The following is a 16,993-nucleotide window of genomic DNA, read 5'->3' on the forward strand; positions in this document are numbered from 1 at the left end:
TTTCCCTTCTATTGTTTGATGAATTCATGGGAAATAGGACAGTTGGTGTTAGGCTATTTGTCAAATTCGTCAGAGAGATAAAGATTGAGACAGTGACAATAACAATTCATCACATTTGTTATTTATTTAATTACGAGGGTAATGGTTTAAGCACAAAGTGGTTGCTTATTTACGACCAGCCCTCTCCTTAAGGATTACACTAATAATAAATGGCAAATGAATAAATTATTAGATTAACAAGAGGCGAAGCCTTCAAGGCTCCCGTAAGAAATCAACAAACAGTAACATAACACAAACTCACTCACTCCGTAACACACACACACATACACACACACACACACACACACACACACACACACACACACACACGCACACACACACACACACGCACACACACACACAGTTAAAACTAACGCATCATATCAACTCCATGTATAATTTTCAAAAGAAGGCAAACAGATAAAATGACTAGGGTAATAGGTTAGGTACCTGCCATGTGGGCACTTTTTCCACTGCTGTCCTCAGTCCTATACCTTTCATCAAGACTTGTCACCATGCCGAGTAGATCCCAAATTCGGAAGTCTTCATGTGGCTGAGGCATATATCATAGCGTCGATCTTGTTGTAGGTTAACCTCCTTTCTGAAACAAATGGCAAAATGCGATTAGTTATGATGACTACAACCTACACAAATATAAACAGTGTTTTGAAACAGAATAGTCAGGTTATACAAGCCACTTTACATATGCAGCATGGTATGGTACAATATGCGAAACATGTCGACTGCAGCAGCCTGGTTCTTAAAATAATTCTGACGGTCAACACAGCCAGAAATGCCAACAAAGACAAGAAAGCTGTTGCAAGGTAAGCTTACCAAACGTTACATAGCGAATCATATGATAGTGCGTAAACAGCAAACAGTAGATCTACAATCAAAGGGGTACATCACGAAGCGTCCCGGTACCGAAGCGTCCCGGTACCGAAGCGTCCCGGTGCCGAAGCGTCCCGGTGCCGAAGCGTCCCACTATAACGCGTCACAGGGGTACCGGGACGCTTTGGTACCGGGACGCTTCGGGACGCTCCCGCGCAGTAGGGCACGAAGCGTCCCGGTACCGAAGCGTCCCGGTGCCGAAGCGTCCCGGTACCAGTCACCACGCACATCCTCGGCTCGCATGCCAATGTATTTATATAACAAAGGGAATGCCTGTAATTCACACAGAGCAATCACTTGGTCTTAAACGTGCACAAGACAAAAACTTTCATACTGGGGGAGCGAGCCAGTCTGAAGAGTACTCGGGTCCAGCGCGAGCGTTTTTTATTACCCAAATGAACCCAAACAAACCCAAATTAACCCAAATGATACAATTTAAAAGTCGGAGGCAGAACTGAAAAGACTTTTTTTCCGACGCTCACGCTTAGTGAAGCCAGAAAGCGTGTGTGATAACAGACATATCCCTCTTGTGAACGGACTTTTCCCCCGAACTTGTCCACACGGGTACAGTATTTCCAAATTGGTGTGTTGTGAGTACAGATCTAAAGTAAAGTTGGGGAAAAGTTGGACAAAAAGTGATTTTTTTTTTACCGAAAGCAAATCAAGGTCTGTGCAAAATTAAAAAAATCAGTGAAGTCAAGGTCAAATCAAGGTCAAGATTAAATTAAAAAAAAATATGGTTAGTCAAGTCAAGGTCAAATCAAGGTCATTCAAGGTTTAACAAAAAAAAAAAAGTCTAGTTCCTGTGACGCGTTATAGTGGGACGCTTCGGTACCGGGACGCTTTGGTACCGGGACGCTTCGGTACCGGGACGCTTTGGTACCGGGACGCTTTGGTACCGGGACGCTTCGGGGTGTCCCCCAATCAAAGAGAGGATCGAGTCTGGAATGAAACGCGATACAGATCTAGCATTCAAAAACTGTCTTTCACGTTCAAGGAAGTTGTTGCAAAGTACTTAAGACTTACTAAATTGTACAGACAAAATCATGACAGTGCATGTTTTGAATCTGAGGAAAAAATCGTGATCATTTTGACTTTGAGAACAGATTCATTCTGTTTCCTTATATCTGCATGTTCAAGTAAATGGTGGACAGTTTTTTTCGGGCAGAGTAAACTTAACTTGAGACTCTACTGCAAGTCTTGAAATTCACATAAATCGAACCACGAGCAAAGACATCCAAACATTACAGGCACTTTAGATCAACTCATTTCACTAGAGGTGACTGCCTAGCACTGTGTTTGACATCCGTGTCTGCTGAAATAAAAAGAAATTAAAACAAAACGGATTAACAGTAGGTGACACGTTATGAGAGTGGGAGACACTAGATCTGTCTCTGAACTTACCGGGATACGGCTGCAAGATCGACACTGACTGCCGCGCTTTCGACAGCTCTTCCTCGCGTGGACATTGGAAACACGCTGTGCAGATCAAATTGTAGGAAATCTCCCTTTGGTATCTTCTTTATTTACTTTTCTGGAGCTTAGAAACCGAACAACATGAAATCGTCTTCCCCGGCGAATCGGCGAGGTGAGAACTGGACCACAATCCTTCGCGCGACCCCTGACCTGATCTTGACACCTGACCTGCCGTCTGCATGCCAAACACGACACAAACCAGTCAACTGCTTGTACCCCTTCAAAACCCCCCACCACCCGTTTTCTTTGGATACACGCTTTAACTACACACATGCCGACACAATGTTGATCATTGCTTCAATAATTTGAAGATGGTGCTTGAAAATTAACCACGTGAAATGAGTATTTCGGTGTTTAGCCAAAAATGTTAAAGTTTCTACCACAGACATACACACATACATACATACGCACGCACGCACGCACGCACAGACAGACAGAGTTTACCATCGCATAGGCTACACTTACGTGAGCCAAAAAGGTATCTCAAAAATGACTTTTGCCCATGAGTTGTTTTTGTACATCTTACAGGATGAACACATTAACTTTAAACACTAAACACAAGCAGCAACATGTCAACAAAAAAGCCATTAGGAGCAATAATCGACCCCAAACAGTTTTTAAAGCAAAAAACATCGATTATTTCTGTAAGAGCAAAGATAACATATCTGTCGCTAAAACCTGTTACAACATGTATTCGCCAAAAAGTATTTGGTATTGAACTCCATAGCATGCTTCCAGAAAAGGCCAATGAGGAAGAGGATTGCGTATCTTTGTGAGGTATCTGTGAATATTTGAGGACAAATTAGAGCAAAGTATGGAAGGTGCGTTTTCTGAAATAATGTTTTGCATCATGAGCCTTTATTGAATGCGAATCTTGCTTTGAGTGGAATAATGTTTCATTTCGTATTTCTTCCTCTGAGGGTGTAACGCTTCTAAGCAGTACTAACTTGCGGGCTCGCATATATAGTCCAGGCATCTTAGCCACTTTAGTGAAGGGAACGTTGAAGTGACAATGACTAGGTTTAAAATGTCCCTTATCAGAAAGTTCAACCTCATTCGTTTGATGTTTATTAAGCACATTTTCATATAAAGTTGGCGCTTCATACGGAAAAATGGCTTTGAAATTGACCCAAATCCTTCTTTGGGCTCTGTAAATGTCGTTTGGGGGTATGGTTGTAAAATGGTATCTACTGGTCACCCCAATGTATAAACTGAAAACTATTTCTGCACCAGAACACGCAGAAAGGATTGTATCTGCCTGATGTCTGATGCTTTTCAAAATCCCCAACCACTAACACCTTCAAAACGGACTTTAACTGACACTGTTGTTTTTCCCTATATAATCCTTACTATTTTTCCGAGACGTCGTCGTGTTGTGTATTTAGCTTGCCACAACCTCATACATGGTCCTAAAAGTTAAAGTTGAAGAAAATACTAAAGATAAATGAAAAAGCTGACGCAGTGTCATTCGCACCGTGAATCCCCCCATGGGAACATACTAAAGTCTGGTTCCAAATAGGCTCAATTTCCTTCTATTTCTTTGTATTTCTGCCTCGTAGGGGTAGGGGTGTTCAAACCAAAGGCACCTTTAAACCAAAATTCAAATCACACATCTTACAATACTAAGACACTCAGCAGTAAAAGGGTGTCTGCTGGTAAAAAATTCCAAACAATCCTAAAAGTACTTCACTACTAAAAGTGCTTTTAAAAAGAGCCGTTATTTTTCCCTCTATATTCAGTATTGTGTTTTCTGCGAACATGTAGTCTATTTAGATGGTTGTCGCGTGCACTTGAGTTGCTAAAGCGTTTTCAGTTGGGCATATGTCGAAAAGCAAAGAATTAGCCCTTTGAAAACCATCAGAACTGTCACACAAAAATAACATTTACCTATCTCACCAACTGACCAAACATAGGGCTTTTCCTTATGTATTATGTATTGTCGTGTTTTTTGTAGCATACTTGTGAAAACAGCCACCACTGTTGTAAATGATACTTTAAAGAGCATTATTTCATTTTTACAGTTGAAGGACAACCTGGACTGCCGTATATTACAGCTGTTTTACAATCAGCCAAAATTTTCTTAACAAACGTATGTTAAGAACAACTCCCATAGTGAAATTGAAGGAAAACAAATTGAAAATCCCCCTGCCATAGAGGAGCTAAAGAATCAACAATAAACGACTGCATGGATAGCTTGATGCACGAATGCATTGCGGACATGTTTGTCTCCAACCAAGAGAAAGTTCCAAAAAATCCCTTTTGTGCTTCTTATTATACAGTGACGTCAAAGACAGCCTTTTCTGCTGTTCATACATTCAGGGGTTATGGTTACACTAAACGACGTAGTTGTAGCCATACTGCCATCCAGATTTATTTTTTCCTTGCGAGCAGTCACAGGGTGTTTGTGCTGTCTGCCAACCGTTAGATGACCCCGCCCAAGTCTGTTAAGGGACCGTTTGACCGTTATAGAACGCGTCTTTTTGATTTTTTGGCACAGTTGGAAACGGTTGATTTTTATCCCTACCATTGTTTCCAAACATTATATAGGAATGTTTTGTGAACAACGGATAATAGCCGCTACTCGCATGTGTAGCAAAAGTGAGCGTACATACTCACCCTGGTCGTCCAGCCGTTGTCCGTTGCCCGTCTTTATCTGTCTGTACTGAACATTACCTTTGGATATTTCTCCAACGCTATGAAGTGAAGAAACACCAAATGTTGCAAAATGTTGTATGACCCCAAGAGCTCAAAAAAGATACTTGAGAACCTTGACCTTACCTTAAGGTCAAGGTCACAGGGAGAATGAATGTGGTATAAAAACTGCAAAATTTCACATTGTGCCAGTTTTCTGGAAAACAAATTAAAAACAGCGGGCTTAGTTTTGTATCGTATACAAGAAAAAGAAAGCCTTATCTTCTGATACCATTTTGGTTGACCTCGCTTCAATGTCAAGGTCAGAGGAGCCCTTCAAAGTTGAATTGTAGACATATTTTGATGTGAGCTTGCCCCTTTAACTTTACTATGGACGATATCTCTTACAAACTTAAACACTGAGTGGGCCTTTGTTAGAATTTCATAGTGATCCACATCTGGCCACATGTCGTCAGTGTCAAGGTCACATTGACCCCTATCAAAAATGTGACCAAGACGGGTAAAGAAATCACTATTTAAAAGTGACCATGTGTCTTGATAAAAAGTGTTAAAAAGCACCATTATCCTTTGTATAATTATGTTGAATTACTGGTCTTATGTTCAGTGACCTTGGCCCTTGACTTTGGGTCAAGGTCATATGTATTTTCGTAAGAGAAATGTGTAAAACAATTTGTATCGAATGATGCTATTGACAGTTTCAATTGTTTGACCTTGAATTTCGAGGTCACATAAAGGTGAAAGTCATGTAAAGGATACAGTTAGCATGTTTCAATGTATATTTTATGAACCAGCTGTAAGACAAGTCCTACGGGCCTAACGCTTTCTTGCATTGAAATGCCTTTTCTCTTTTGCCTTCTTCTACGGTACCCCTTGGTTATAGAGGATCCAGCTCTGTATACTTGGTTTTACTAAGTGCCTGTCTATAACAGCGAAGGGTGAATGTCGTAAACCAACTCACTGCGCACAACTTGCTTCAAGGTCAAGGTCACAGGGGACATAAAATAATGTTGTTCAAAAACAGTAAATTTTCACATTTTCACAATTTTCTCCCACGTTATTGAGAATGACGACCTTAGCTACAAGTGTTATTTAGGTCAAAGCAAGCCCTATCTATTGATACCAGTTTGGTTGACCTTGCTTCAAGGTCAAGGTCACAGGGGACCTTCAAAGTTGGATTGTATACATGTTTTGAAGTGACCTTGACCCTGAACTATGAAAAAAATCTTTCAAACTTCATAATTGTGTGGGGCACATGTTATTAACAGCTATTGTGTTTTCAGCGTAGCAATAGGGCCCGATATTTAGACGAGACAAGTATAATGCCGACGAGTCGAAGACGAGTCGCATTATACTTGTTCGAGTCTAAATATCGGACCCTATTGCTACGATGAAAACACAATAGCGTTTATATAGCTATTCTGACATTAAATTCTGTGTTAAAATCATGTTTTTGTCAGCAACAAGGACCAGAATGGTCCATGTCATTGATTGCAGACGACGGTTCCCTTTCTGCATGAAGCCACGGAAATAACCGAACATTGAAAAACCCACGGACATGTATTACGGAGAAAACTCAAGATAACCGGATGCTTAGCATTACGTCAATATCTTAGGAATCATATGACGTTATGACGTATCATGCTTGCCTACGTAGATTGTATGTTCGAAAGTCTGACTTCTGTTGGGAATTCGCGTGGTGAAGACTGCGGTAAATCTGTAGATGATAAGAGAACAAGGATTGTCTCAGAAGAAACGACGAAATGTTTCAGACCGGTAACTTCATTTCAACATTGCACTACACAATGGACGTTCTATGTGACAGGAGAGTTTGCTGATTTTGTGTTAAACATTGGTGATTGGAGAGATCGTCTGCAAAAATCAGAGATAGGTCGCTTCAGATTGCAGCTTCTGGAAATTTGCAAGGTTTGCTGCCAGTTAAAGAACTGGATTTTACACGTAATGTATGTCATGTACAGTAAGCAACAACAAAAACACACACAAAGCAAATTGCATCGTCTGTCGACTAGCCACAGACACAAGCCTGGCGAGGTATGCGTGTACTTTATACACGTGGAAGAAACCGGAACCATGCGTCTTTGTTATTGCCGATATCGTTTGGATATCGGCAAAAATGGCCAACTTTCGTAGCGTTATGCTTTGATGATCGGAAAAGGGATGTGTGAGACCATCCAATCACAGCCCCCGAATCCCCCCACGTGTCCATCAGAATAGCTATATATACTGATATTGAGCCACATTTAGTCACATATCATCAAGGTCAAGGTCACTTTGCCCCTTATGAAATGTGACTGAAACGGGCAATTGAATCACTAAAAGTGACAATGTCTCTTTGTAGAAAGTGCCAATAAGTATGTTTATGCTTCCTATGTCTTGAATTGATAGCCTTGTGATGTGTGACCTTTGATGATCTTGACCTTGGCCAAAGGTCATGTGTAATTTGGTAGGAAAAATCTGTAAACCAGTTCTAATAGTGTACAATGTCCTTGCCAGCTTCAGTTGTTAGACCTTCACCTTCAAGGTCACCTGAAGGTCAAGGTCACTTTAAGACAAAGGTCAAGCATGAGAGTCGCATGGGCTTTGCTTTGTTAAGATTTTTTACCAAGAGACATGGATTTCTTTACCCGGCTTGGTCACATTTTTCATAGGGGTCAATGTGACCTTGACCCTAACGATATGTGACCAGATGTGGCTCACTATGAAATTCTAACAAACGCCCCACTCAGTGTTTAAGTTTGTAAGAGATATCGTCCATAGTAAAGTTAAAGGGGCAAGCTCACATCAAAATATGTCTACAATTCAACTTTGAAGGGCTCCTCTGACCTTGACATTGAAGCGAGGTCAACCAAAATGGTATCAGAAGATAAGGCTTTCTTTTTCTTGTATACCATACAAAACTAAGCCCGCTGTTTTTAATTTGTTTTCCAGAAAACTGGCACAATGTGAAATTTTGCAGTTTTTAGACCACATTCATTCTCCCTGTGACCTTGACCTTAAGGTAAGGTCAAGGTTCTCAAGTATCTTTTTTGAGCTCTTGGGGTCATACAACATTTTGCAACATTTGGTGTTTCTTCACTTCATAGCGTTGGAGAAATATCCAAAGGTAATGTTCAGTACAGACAGATAAAGACGGGCAACGGACAACGGCTGGACGACCAGGGTGAGTATGTACGCTCACTTTTGCTACACATGCGAGTAGCGGCTATTATCCGTTGTTCACAAAACATTCCTATATAATGTTTGGAAACAATGGTAGGGATAAAAATCAACCGTTTCCAACTGTGCCAAAAAATCAAAAAGACGCGTTCTATAACGGTCAAACGGTCCCTTAACAGACTTGGGCGGGGTCATCTAACGGTTGGCAGACAGCACAAACACCCTGTGACTGCTCGCAAGGAAAAAATAAATCTGGATGGCAGTATGGCTACAACTACGTCGTTTAGTGTAACCATAACCCCTGAATGTATGAACAGCAGAAAAGGCTGTCTTTGACGTCACTGTATAATAAGAAGCACAAAAGGGATTTTTTGGAACTTTCTCTTGGTTGGAGACAAACATGTCCGCAATGCATTCGTGCATCAAGCTATCCATGCAGTCGTTTATTGTTGATTATTTAGCTCCTCTATGGCAGGGGGATTTTCAATTTGTTTTCCTTCAATTTCACTATGGGAGTTGTTCTTAACATACGTTTGTTAAGAAAATTTTGGCTGATTGTAAAACAGCTGTAATATACGGCAGTCCAGGTTGTCCTTCAACTGTAAAAATGAAATAATGCTCTTTAAAGTATCATTTACAACAGTGGTGGCTGTTTTCACAAGTATGCTACAAAAAACACGACAATACATAATACATAAGGAAAAGCCCTATGTTTGGTCAGTTGGTGAGATAGGTAAATGTTATTTTTGTGTGACAGTTCTGATGGTTTTCAAAGGGCTAATTCTTTGCTTTTCGACATATGCCCAACTGAAAACGCTTTAGCAACTCAAGTGCACACGACAACCATCTAAATAGACTACATGTTTGCAGAAAACACAATACTGAATATAGAGGGAAAAATAACGGCTCTTTTTAAAAGCACTTTTAGTAGTGAAGTACTTTTAGGATTGTTTGGAATTTTTTACCAGCAGACACCCTTTTACTGCTGAGTGTCTTAGTATTGTAAGATGTGTGATTTGAATTTTGGTTTAAAGGTGCCTTTGGTTTGAACACCCCTACCCCTACGAGGCAGAAATACAAAGAAATAGAAGGAAATTGAGCCTATTTGGAACCAGACTTTAGTATGTTCCCATGGGGGGATTCACGGTGCGAATGACACTGCGTCAGCTTTTTCATTTATCTTTAGTATTTTCTTCAACTTTAACTTTTAGGACCATGTATGAGGTTGTGACAAGCTAAATACACAACACGACGACGTCTCGGAAAAATAGTAAGGATTATATAGGGAAAAACAACAGTGTCAGTTAAAGTCCGTTTTGAAGGTGTTAGTGGTTGGGGATTTTGAAAAGCATCAGACATCAGGCAGATACAATCCTTTCTGCGTGTTCTGGTGCAGAAAGAGTTTTCAGTTTATACATTGGGGTGACCAGTAGATACCATTTTACAACCATACCCCCAAACGACATTTACAGAGCCCAAAGAAGGATTTGGGTCAATTTCAAAGCCATTTTTCCGTATGAAGCGCCAACTTTATATGAAAATGTGCTTAATAAACATCAAACGAATGAGGTTGAACTTTCTGATAAGGGACATTTTAAACCTAGTCATTGTCACTTCAACGTTGTTCTCTAATATGCCTGGACTAATATATACGAGGGCCACCTGAGACGTACCGAGCCCGACCAGGAAGAAAGGTTCTCCCCTTGCATACGAATCATATAAAGGCAGAACTATTTATATAAGTTATTGGGACAAGATATATTACTCGCAGATATATAATTATCAACACGAATTTATGTTTCTGACATTGATCCTAAACGCAGAAACTTGATCAAATTCCGATGTCCCATCGTCAGGCACAAATTACATTGGACTGTTACGTCTTATTAGCATGATTCGCTTCGATGATTATTTTGGTCGGAAGCTTAACAAAATAGCAATCAATTTGTTCATTAAATGTGTCATATAATCGATTTTTTACTCAAAGACTGAAACAGGATTGCATTGTATTCCTCATCACATCTTGAATCTAGAAAAGATATGTTATGTTTACGCTAAAAATGTGCTCGGTTTTTACATGTCGGTCTTGTTGCCATGGTGTGCCGGTTTGGCTAGCCCTTATTCTATGAGTCTCGACGGGATTAAAAAGTTTGTCTATCGTTTAGTTTTAGGTCAACATGTTGACTAAATCTGTTGTTATAGCTTGGTGCGACTGGTTTGTTGGTTCTTTGGGAGGGGGGGGGGGGGGGGATATACCTCTTTCTGTTTAATCTTTATAGGACCGACAAAAAAGCTTGTTTGTCGACAACCCGCCAAACATTTAGTAGTGTCATAATTTTCACGAGTTTTTATTCCTTCTTCTTCTTTGTTCATGGGCTGAAACTCCCACGTTCACTCAAGTTGTTTGCACGAGTAGATGTTTACGTGTATGGCCGTTTTTACACCGACATTCAGGCAGCCACACACCGCTTTCGGGGGAAGCATTGTCAAGGAATTTGTATGATGTTTATGTGACCTGTAAATGAACAGAGAAATGTATGTTTTCTTTTCTTGGAGATCGATAATGATTTTGTTATGTTTTGGTATTTAGATGAAAAGTTGTTCGGAAAGTTGTAGTAGGTTTGAGTAGTTAGACGTTTTCCGAGACTGTTCTGTTTACCTGTTGTTTTGGTCTCCTGGAAGTACTCATTTCTACATTTGCATATAGGTAAATTTACGTTTATTGTTTCGGTTAGCGATAGTGTTTGATAGGAATGTAGGTAGCTGTCGCCCCGACGGTTTAATGAGTATGCTGGGTTTTTTTCTGCAGGTGTCAGAGAGCGATAGGGAAGCATGGCGAATGGATGTGTTTATGCTTTGAGGTGAATCAGTGGCTGAATGGTGAAGCGTGCATTATTGATACTTTAGGTAGAAAGTGGCTGAACAAAATAAGGAAGTGTTGCTGTGGAATATTCATGTTGAACAGGGAAGTGTTGGTTTTTATTGGTTTCTAGTTATTCTGCTTATTTTGATTTTTGACTTTGCCGTGTAGACGTGTTCATTTTTTATACTGTGACTTCAGTGAGTACCGTATCTTGTAATTCTTTTTCATTACCCGGGATTGTGTTATTCCATTTTATCCTACATACGTGAGAGAGATACCCGTGAGATAAAAATCGTTCAAATCACACGTGTGTATATCATGTAAATGAGGTCAACCGGAAGGTCATGCTATGTAAATTAGTAATTACATATTCATGAAGAACTACTTTTGCAACAAAATGGCAACTGCCACGAAACCGATTTGTCAACACTGAAAGAAATTTTGAGTGATGAGCTGTTCGAAGACATGTTTGGCGATGACGCAAATGACGAAGTCGATGAAGAAAAAAGCGAGTCATCCATGATTTATGATTTTTCTCCAATAGACTCATTCGTTCAGACAAACAAGAACAAGAACACTCTCCGAAAAACGGTTTACGATATACGTCGCCTATCGACGTTTATGGCGAAACACGGGGATAAAAGAAACATTAGCACCATCCAACCACAAAAATTATGCAAAATTCTCTGCTCTCTTTTCATGAGTTTGAAAAAACCGGATGGCAAAGAGTATGAACCATCCCCACGCTGAGGGGCCTTCTCAGCAGCATCCATCGACAGTTGAAGTCTAAAAAGTACTGTGCACCCGTTATAGACGGCCCCGAATTTGCACTTGTAACTGAGAGAAGTCGTGAAGACAAAGCAGAAGATTGTTAAACAGGAAGGTTGTGGCAACTTACCTAACAGGGCTCAACCGCTGAAAGATGAAGATGTTGACAAGCTGTGACAGACAAAACAGCTCGGAGTCGCAGATCCAGAAGTAATCCTGAATACTCTGTGGTGGCAAAACACAGTCAACTTTGGTCTGCGCAGCGTGACACCTCACAGGCACACGCAGTGAGGAGACGTGTCCTTGCATGAAGACAGTAATGGCAGAGAATATCTCCAATTTTGCGAAAGACAATCCACAACCAAAGCCAGGGCGACATGTGAAGAAAAGCTGGGATCATCAACCCGAGGTAGATCTACACCAACCACTCTGCACGCCAGTTCCTAGTGCAGAAACTTTCCGAGAATAACGTTCCTCCGACCAAAATAATGCAGCTATCTGGGCACAACAACGTTAAGCAGCATTTCCCAAGAGGAACACCGTGGCTTCAGTCTGATGCTAAACGGCACTGCACCGGTCTCGGAGCTGTCGCCAGTGTCGGCAGACGACACATTGGATTCGCACGGCCACTTCAACTCCAGCCGTCTCCACTGCCACAATCACATCCCAGCAAACGCTAACAACACTGTTTGCAAGGCCTGTGCACGTTGGTACCATCAACATCAACCAATATTTGTCCAGTCACCAAACCGAGAAGTGACCATCTGAAAGCTGTCGACTCGCCTGGCTCCGACTTGACTGTCATCCTATCGCGGAAGGATATGCTTTGCTGTTGTTGTTCCTTTTGGTTTCTTTTATCCTGTGGCCACTGCTTTTCTTTTTATCTGGTATATTTTGAAGTGACCATCATTTCGTTGTTCGAATTTATTTAATCAATGTTCAATATTAAACTTAACAGTGTTAACAAAGGCGAACTACTTTGTCCTAGTTTGAGAGTGTGTGTCATGGCGGAGGAATGAATGTCAAATTGAGTAAAGTGGTTTGAAGTTCTAAAGCGGGTTGATCCAAAGGCAATAGCGCTGTCGGTGACTTTTAGTTAGATCTGGCACAGAAGTATATAATGTAGGATAAACAGAATACTACATGGCTTGCTGTGTCGTACCAGATTTACACTCGTTGCTTTTTCAAATAGTGAACAGCTCGCTTTCGCTCGCAGTTCACTATTTAAAAAAACAACTCGTGTAAATCTGGTACGACACAGCAAGCCATGTAGTATTCTCTATGTTCTGGCATTCTGTTTTTGAGTCAATAGCGAAATCTTCGAATTTTTATTTTGTTTTCCAAAGTGTTTGTGGCCGTACGGTTGCGTGACGTCATTTTCCAGTGTGTCGGTGTATGACAGTGTGTGCCTCAGTGTGTAGAAGTGAGTAAATGTGTGTGCGTATGACATAACCAGTGTGCACAGGAGTCCGGTACAGGACCACTGCTATGCAGACATAACATTTCACTGACAAGCATGCTAGGTATTTTCGTGTTTCTATAACCCACCAAACTCTGACATGGATTACATGATCTTTTCCGTGCGCACTTAGTCTTGTGCTTGCGTGTACACAAGAAGGGGGATAAGGCATGAGCAGGTCTGCACATAAGTTGACCTGGGAGATCGGAAAAATCTCCACCCTTAACCCACCTGACCAGGCGGCCGCTGCCGGGATTTGAACTCACGACCTTCCGATTAGGAGGCCGATGTCTTAATGTTAACAAAAACTGCAATCCGACGGTCAGTTTTCAACAATATTTCATTTTATAAACAGATCACACGCAGCCAAATGCACACATCTCATCAATTTAAAGAACATAAAGTGGTTTCATACACTATTTTGCCCCAGAAAACTTAACTTCATACAGTTTTTAACGTTGGAACACGGGTGCAAAAGTTCGTCTGCTAATCCCATTCTACGAAAAAACATATCCTAAGCGATACCAAAATATGAACAGAACACACGATATTTGCCTTTACCGCCACAGCAGAATAACAACATATCTGTGTACTTGATTTTAGTCCAAAACAGGGAAACTGACAAGAAGTGTTAACATAATGGAATGATTTGCACGGAACTATACAACCGCGCATTAATCGATCGCCCGCGCGGGTTGACTGGTTGAGTGAATAGGATTCGATCAAACTTTTGCACAAAAACTCCTCTTTTCTTTGAATAACTGAAGAAAGGAGGAATAAAGAGGTTACACACCTCGTCTCAGTGATTATTACAAATAATGGTCGAAGTTAGCGGATCATAAAAAATGCAAGCTTCAGCGTGACTCAGGAAATTGTCAATATATGGCATGCAATGCACCCCTATTAATATTCTTAAATCATTTCTTTTAAACAGAAAACAAATTACATTTACTAATGCATCATATTCAAATGAAAGTACTTTGAAATATGGGGTCCCACAGGGATCTGTTTTAGGCCCATTATTGTTCTCCATTTATGTCAACGATTTACCACTTTGCGTACGTAATAACTGCGAGTTGTTTGCAGATGACACTACCATACATTCCAGTCACCATTCCTCAGATTATTTATCAAAAACTCTCCAAGAAATCATTCATGCACCACTGAATTGGTCAGAGTCAAACCATATGTCTCTTAACCATACCCAAACAAAATGTATGCTCATAACCACAAGACAGAAGCGACAAAATATATTATCGAACATTCCGCCAATTTATATTAAAAATCAAGTATTGGAAGAAGTGTCCCACCATAAAGTCCTTGGTGTAAAGATTGATAATAATTTGTAATGAAATGAACACATTGATTACATCTGTAAGATTGCTTCCAAAAAAATGGTATCAGTTATCAACCATTAAACACTTCTTGAATCTTCACTCGCGAAAGATCTTTTTTTACAATCACATATTGTCAAATATTGATTATGCATCCACTGTATGGGATTGTGCAAGTGCTAATGTTTTGAAACCTTTAGCTAGTCCTCACAGAAGAGCAGTGAAGCTTATTCCTTCATAATCTGATTATAAAAATGTGCAAGTATTACCATTTAACACAAGATTAATGTATAATAAAGGTGTTATAATGCATAAAGTGATGTCAGTGTATACACCGGAGACATTACGTGATAATTTTATTTTGAACTATACCGAGCAACAAAAGAAACGCGAATTTTCTCCAGAAAAAAACGTTTAATCACAATTTTAAAATGTCATTTCTCATAAACGTAACATCGAAACGAATCAAAATCACGGTGGTATGTTCCTCGCACACTGTTCTTGGCTATGGCATAGTCTTTTGCTGCCACGGGCAAAGGGAGCCTCTGCAGATGGTCAGTACGGTGTGTGACCCCCATGGACGTTGATGACGGCCTGGCAGCGGCGCCTCATGGAGTGAATAAGTCGGTTGATGGCGTCTCTCGGGATGTTGCACCAGGCATTGATAAGAGCCTGACGCAGTTCTGCGGCAGTTCTTGGTCCTGGGTGTAACTGGTTGACCTTTCTTTGAAGTTGGTCCCAGAAATGTTCAATAGGATTCAAATCTGGGCTGAGGCCGGGCCAGGCCATGATGTCGATGTTATTGTGCTGCAGGAAGGCCTGGGTGACCCTGGCTGTGTGAGGGCGAGCGTTATCTTGCTGCAGAACACAGTTTCTGCGCGCCTGGAAAAAGGGCACAACATGAGGCTGTAGGATCTGGTCAATATAACGCTGTGCTGACCGTTTCCCCGACCAGGACCAAGATTGTTGAAAAACACAGGTCCCAGGGATTGGTTGAGGCCGATTCCACCCCAGACCATGACGTTTGGTCCACCCTGGGCATTGTGTTCCATGACGCAGTCACCAGCATAGCGTTCACCTCTTCTTCGCCACACTCTGACACGCCCACCAACATGACTAATGCAGAAACGGCTCTCATCGGTGAACAGAATGTTTCGCCATTGTCTCCAGTTCCAGTTGATGTGATCCTGGGCCCACTGCTGGCGCGCCATGCGATGTCTCTGCGTGAGGACTGGTCCTTTAGCGGGACGGCAGTTTTGGAGGTCTCGCTCAGCAAGTCTTCGGCGTATTGTCTGGCCACTGGACTCCGGTAGTTACCGACGGTGTTCCTGGCTGTTTCATTGGCTGTTTGGAATCGGTTTCTCAAATGATGACGCAGGATCTGGCGATCTTGTCTCTGTGTGGTAACGCGAGGTCTTCCACTTCGTTGTGTATCAGCAGTGCTTCCAGTGTTGACAAAACGTTGCTGAAGGCGATATACTGTTGACAGATGCACATTGAAAGCGACTGCTACCGCTTATGGGTCATCACCAGCCAATAGTCGACCCACTGTCCTCTCGCGTTGTTCTGGTGTCAATCTTGGCATCTTGACTCTGTCAAAAGTTAGACTGGCAGTAAGCGTGCCATGGTCTCTTTTTTTATTGCTAATGCATCAGTGAACACATGCCACACATGAGGTTTCCCCTACTCCGCTTGCACGTGCTGTAAGCGCGCATCATGTGTTTCACGTGGAAACTGCTTATCCCGTGCGTTGAGACAGCAGCAATGGGAAAATATTCACACAACAGCTTTCTTACACATGACTGCATAGTGCATCTATATCCCGAAAATTGTCACTCTCAGATTAACTGCGTTTTAAAAAATCAAAATATCGAAAAATAATTCGCGTTTCTTTTGTTCCTCGGTATAGAACAGACTAAAAATCATAACACCGACTCCACGTATTGACCTTTTCAAATCAAGCCTTCTTTATTCGGGTGCGGTCCTATGGAACTCACTGCCAATTTTTTTTTTAACATAAAACAAACACATAGGTCTTCAAAAACATTATATGTCACACATAATGCAACTAAACATGTGCTGAATGGTTATTCAATTCATTTAAATGGTATGTGCATGTTAAACAAAATGTAATATTATATACAATGCAGATCTAAATTAAATTATGTTAAAAATGTACACTTTTTATCATTGACAATTGTACTTAAAATGCAGTACGACAATTTATTTTCAAATGTGTATCTGTATGTAGTTATAATGTGTTAAGTTTGCTGTGGTAGTTCTTTTATTGCATTGTTTTCTGTTCTAGTTGACCCTATCTAAAGGCAAGGGCTGGAT

The 16,993-nt window shown here is 41.0% G+C and overlaps 2 protein-coding genes across 3 annotated transcripts in view; one reads left to right on the forward strand and one right to left on the reverse strand.

Moving 5' to 3' along the window:
- LOC138950247 (uncharacterized) overlaps positions 1-16,993 on the reverse strand; it is a 796,434-nt gene that overhangs the window by 565,471 nt on the left and 213,970 nt on the right. The gene's annotated exons all lie outside the window — the stretch shown is intronic.
- LOC138951295 (uncharacterized) overlaps positions 1-16,993 on the forward strand; it is a 69,290-nt gene that overhangs the window by 17,700 nt on the left and 34,597 nt on the right. The gene's annotated exons all lie outside the window — the stretch shown is intronic.

This window comes from Littorina saxatilis, linkage group LG16 (assembly GCF_037325665.1).
Source record: "Littorina saxatilis isolate snail1 linkage group LG16, US_GU_Lsax_2.0, whole genome shotgun sequence".
Lineage (NCBI taxonomy): Eukaryota > Metazoa > Mollusca > Gastropoda > Littorinimorpha > Littorinidae > Littorina > Littorina saxatilis.